The sequence below is a fragment of the Lycium barbarum genome, chromosome 3 (genome assembly GCF_019175385.1).
Source record: "Lycium barbarum isolate Lr01 chromosome 3, ASM1917538v2, whole genome shotgun sequence".
Lineage (NCBI taxonomy): Eukaryota > Viridiplantae > Streptophyta > Magnoliopsida > Solanales > Solanaceae > Lycium > Lycium barbarum.
In genome coordinates, this window is record NC_083339.1 from 86,826,132 (window position 1) to 86,832,218 (window position 6,087).

Consider the following 6,087-nt stretch of genomic DNA (forward strand, 5'->3'; position numbering starts at 1 on the left):
AATAGAAAATGGGTTACAGATATGAGAATAGTGACATTTTTGAGTAGTAGCTTAAAATGAATCATTATTCTTGATATGCTATAAGTATAGCTATGTTATAAATGATATTAAGAGTATGGAAGAAACATTATATGAGGATGAAGGTAATGTTTTATTATGACCATGGTTATGGATGCCCTTGAAATGGAAGTAGGAGAATCCAATAATGTATGGTTGATGAAGATTGTTGAGTATGATATTATGAATATTGTTATTCACGTTTGGGAGTTTATATATGATATAAACAAAGGAGATGCTGCCCAATTTTCTCTAGCTTTAGTTCAAGTATGCTTAAGTTGTCGATTATCTAATGTTAGTACGAACTCTCTTGAAGGTAGAAACGTGAAGATTAGAGGGGAACGTTCAAGTGATAAAGTAGCTAAACAAAAAAGTATGTAAGGCTAGTTCCTTCTTTCTAAGGCATGATTCTTACGACATGATTCTTACGACATGATTTTTCCTATCTCTCCATGACTTTCTTACGTTCCGGAAACTATGAACCTATGATATAAAGAGCTTCTCATGAGATAAAGTTAAGAAGTATGTTATGAAAATGAAAATGATGATGATGAGTTCAAGTCTAGAATTCCAAAGCTCATGATACAATTCTTATGAAGTAAATGATTCCTTGATATTATCCATTGTTACCACACTCACCTTATAATACTAGTTCCTTCAAGGTTAGGCAGGATGGTTATGGCTATTCCATAATGAAATCGGGGGTTCCCGACCATACGTCACCCCGATAGAATTACAGTTGTCCTTGAATTCTTAAACATGCATTACGATAAGTATATGATGATGAGATTACACCGCGCCTATATGGTCGGGCAGACACCGCTAAGGCGGGCAGCGTATACACCATGTCTAGATGGCATGGGCAGACACCACTAGTGGGCGACATGAGATGTCTACGCCAGACACGGGCTGCCTAGACACGGGTGGCCTATACGCGGGCTAATGACGATCACACCGTAACTATATGGTCGGGAAGCTTATATATTCATACATGATATGATGATTTTTATGAAGTAAGTTAGCATGCATTATTCAGTCTTAAGTAACAGTCAGTTACTGGTTGTTCCTTACTTGATGCCTCTTTATTTCATCGATGTACTATTGTTGTTTATGTCTTACATACTCAGTACAATGTTCATGCTGACGTCCTTTCTTTTTGGACGTTGTGTTCATGCCCACAGGTAGACAGGGGGGGTGGCCCAGATCCATAGGAGCTATCAGCAGATTTACCGGAGCACTCAATTACTCCGGAGGTGCTATTTTAAGATATTATTTTGTGTACATATTTGGGCACGATGGGATCTTTTCCTGTCCTTATGTCTAGTACTCTAGTAGAGGCTCGTAGATACATACGTGTGGGTAAGTTGTGTCCCATGATGATGTCAGTGTACATTTTTATGCTAATTTTTGTAGCCGTACGACCTTATGTATATCCATGTATAGCTTTGGGGTTTATATATATGTTTAGGTTGAGTATGATGACTAGAAGGACGAGTGGTGCTCGGTAGTCAGCTCCGGGTACCCGTCATTGCCCCCTAGCCTGGTCGTGACAAACAGCCTCCCAAGGCTTCATTATGGGAACAATATTGCTGAGTGAATTACCTCTTTTTTCATTGTTTGGGTCCAATATAAAATAGTACAAGGGATGATTTACTTAGAATATGATAAATTTCTTTATGATATCAAGCTTAGTGCCTGCATTCGTTTGTATTTTCTGCAAATGAATCGCGTAAAAAAAATATTCGTAGTACCAAATAGCGAGCACCAACCATTTCAAATATGAATGGTGGGACTATGCTCTAATATTATATGAGATAATTACCTGGAGGTGCTATTCGACCTTCTAGTTAACAAAATTTAGCCTAACTCCCTTGTTCTTACCAGTTTTAGCCCAATTTGTATAGATTTAAAAATTTTCTTTTAGCCCTTAATCTAAATCCTAATTTTCTTCTCTCCTATATTCATCTCTCTTCCACTCTCTTTCTCCCTTTCGCCTCTCTCTCTCTCTCTCTCTCTGCCCCATTTACGATTTTAAGCCCCGATAGAAGCTCTTGCTTCATTTCTCCAAATTAATTATTCACCCAACAGATTCTAAGCAGCAAAAATTTACAGGTCTGAAATTTCACAAGAAGCTTAAAAAAGCAGCAATGGAGTTTTTCAGATTTTAACCCAAAATGTTTTTCTTTCGGCTTCAAATTTCAGACTTAGATCCGCCCAAGCAATGATTATCAGCTTTAAATAACACTCAGTCAAAATCTTACGATAAATCTCATATTTATAATATTCCAAGAGATTTGAAAGCCAACAATGGTGATTTTACTCTTACCCGCGAATCCCTTCTCAAACTAGCAGCTCCATTAGATTTAGCTCAAAAACAATCATAAATGGATATGTGGTGGATGGTGGTGTACAAATGGAGATATGGTGGTGTTTGAGAGAAATTTTTAAGTCTCCAATGGGATACATTGTTTATATATAGTTAAAAAAAATTATACATTGTTATACAAAGCATATATATTTTTTATACATTATATAAAGTGTATAAGAATGTATAGGTAATATATATGAAATGTATAATAGTGTATAGGGATGTATATGTAAAGTTACAAAAGAAGTTGAGCAACTTATATATAGCTATACAGAACATATACATTATCTATACGCTGCAATTTGAGTTGGTTTCTTGTGTTTATACATGGTTATACAAAGCATATACATTATATATCAAGAGTATATGTAATGTTTATATATACCTATACAAAACAGATACATTATGTATAAAATGATGATACAATAGGCTACATTGGCTACAAACTAGATGTGTGGCTGTATTTATGGGTCATTGTTACACCTCCTATTTCCGGAGAAGCAGTTATCAAATTTTAACGTAAATATGTTGAACTATGTCTAAGTAAAACAACTTTGGAATATAAGGAGCGCAACATTATTTAGTATATTCTAGGAGTAACGGATGCACATTAGGAATACCGAGAGGTCCTATAAGGAAATGAGTTGAAGAAGTTGAGTTAGTATGGCTTTGGAAGAAGATGAGGACTTTGGAAGAAGATGAGCGTTAATTTGAACGACAAAGTATGAACCAACTTGGGGAAAGAGTATCTTCTAGCATATGAAGAGTTTTGAAGAAAATCAACTGGCTAAGTAGAAGTTCATGAAGTCTAGTTTCTAACACAACAAAGCTCGTCGATACAACATCGAAGTAAAGAGTTATGGATGTTACAAGTCTGGCCGACAGGCCATAGGTTTGGTCAGCGCGAACACGCCACCACTAGGTGCGAACGCACAGAAAGGCGTCAGACAACCCAGCGCATCCGCGCCACTTCCTAGCACGATCGTGCAGGGTTAATTTTAAATCGGTAGTAACCGACCTAAAACTCTAATATAAGACTAAAATTGGGTCGTAGGGCCATATTACTCCACTCCTTTTTACCAAAAATCATCTAAGAGACCAAATAAACATTGAAGGATCATTTTATGATCGAATTAAAGTAACGGCACCATATATGAGGCTTGGGAAGCGTATAGGGTTTTGTAGTTCTTGTTCTAAACATCAAATCTTGACGGGACGAAGGAATCTAACGAAGATAAATAATATTTCAAGCTTGCTACACCTTGGAAATTTCATATCGTTGCGTAGTGAATGAACCAATGCGAGCTTAAGGGTAACAGGAAATTCTTAAGACTATAAAATGGGTATTTAGTAGTCCTAGAATGCATACGTTAAGATTTTGAAGCCATATGAATTGATGAAATAAGGAATGATAAGGACAAGTGGAGTATAAATGGGGTTTAGGAAAGGTTTCGTAAATTATTGCGTTAAGAATTGTTTGGTAAGGCCTTCAGGGCGAGTTATAGGTATGTTTAGATCATTGATGAAGTACTAAACAAGTGTCAAGAAGGTTGTGTAAGGATTGGAGATCAAACGAAACGACGAGGACAACTTCGGAAAAACTGTGAGTTACACGACCACCTTATACGGACCGTGGAACTTTATACGGACCATATAAGGGTTCGTATAACCCAACAACAAGAATGTTTTCCATGGTGGTGAACCACGGACACTTATTCGGGCCGTACAATGTTATACGGACCGTATAAGTGGTCCGTATAATGCCTGACGAACTGATTAAGTTGCAACTATAAATACATGTTCCCACTATTATTTTCTCATTCTTTCCACTTCTCCACTTCTGTCTAAACTTTTAGACTATTCCATACACTTCTTCAACATAAAATCAAGGGGAACCAAAGATCAAACACTAATATTCAAGGGGAATCAAGCATATGGAAGCTTGCTAGGGTTATGGAAGTTAGAAATTTCCTTTGGAATCGAAGCAAGGGTTTTATCCAAGTGAAGCAACCCCAACCAAAACCTGTTCCTACATATTCAAAGGTGAGTTTTATGATTATTCCATGTTGTTTAAGGTATTGAAATGTTGAAACACTTGGATTATGGAAGAAGATGGAAAATGGGTTACAAAATATGAGATTAGTGGCAATTGTGAGTAGTAGATTAATATGAATCATGATTCTTGATAAGTTGTGATTGTAATTACATTATGAATGATGTTAGGATCATGAGAGAAACATTAGATCAGAATGAATGTAATGTTGTATTATGATTATGATTATGATTATGGATGACCTTGAGAGGAAATTGTGGGGATTGGATAATGATGAATTTGACTAAAGTCATTGATGATGATATTATGAATGTTATTATTGACATTTGGGATTTGATATATGATATGGAGAAAGTAGTAGAAACAAGGGAGATTCTACTCAATTTTCTATAGCTTTCGTTCAAACACGCTTATGTTATCAATTATCTAATATGAGTATGAACTCTCTTGAAGGTAGAAACGTGAATATTGGAGAGGAACATTCAAGCGATATAGTAGCTAAACGAAAAGGTGTGTAAGCCTAGTCCCTTCTTTCTAAGGCATCATTATTATGACAGGATATTCCCTATCTCTTCATGACTTCCCTATATCCCGAAAATTATGAGTCAATCATAGTAAAGAGCTTCACATTAGATAAGATAAGAGATATGTCACGAGCATGATAGTGATGATGATGAGTCTATGTCTAAAGAGTCTAAGGCCATGATATTATGTTTCTACAAGCTAATGATTCTTATTACGATCCATTGATGTTGTTCATCGTATACACTCACCTTATATGCTAATTCCTTCAAGGTGAGGTAGAATGCTTATGAATACTCCATAATGAAATCGGGGGTTCACGACCTTACGTCACCCCGATAGATGTATACTTTGTCTTGAGTTTGATGCATGATTCATGATAAACATATGATGATGATATTACACTGTGCCTACATGGCTGGGCAGACACCGCTAAGGCGGGCAGCGTATTACACCATGTCTAGATGGCATGGGCAGACACCACTAGTGGGCGGTATGAGATGGTACCCCGGACGCGGGAGGCCTGGACGCGGGCTAATGATTATCATACCGTACCTATATGGTCGGGAAGCTTATACATATATACATACATGATATGATGATGATTATGAAGTAAGTTAGCATGCATTATTTCAGTTTTAAGTGACAGTCAGTTACAGATCGCTGTTCACCCGATGTCTCCGTATTTCATTGATATATCATTATTGTTATGCCTTACATACTCAGTACAATATTCGTACTGACGTCCTTTCTTCTTGGACGCTGTGTTCATACCCATAGGTAGACAGGGAGACGGTGCAGATCTATAGGAGCTACCAGTATATTTACAGGTGCACTCAATTATTCCGGAGGTACTATTTGGTTATTTATTTTGTGTACATATTTGGGCACGGCGGGGTCCCGTCCCGTCCCTATGTCTAGCACTCTAGTAGAGGCTCGTAGATACGTATGTGTGGGTAGTATGGTCTCACGATGTCCTTATTATATATATATATTATTTTTTTAGCCGAAGGGCTTATGTATATAAAAGTAATTATGTTTTCAAATGAAAAAAATGGTTGCCCTATGATTATGAGCACATGAATAG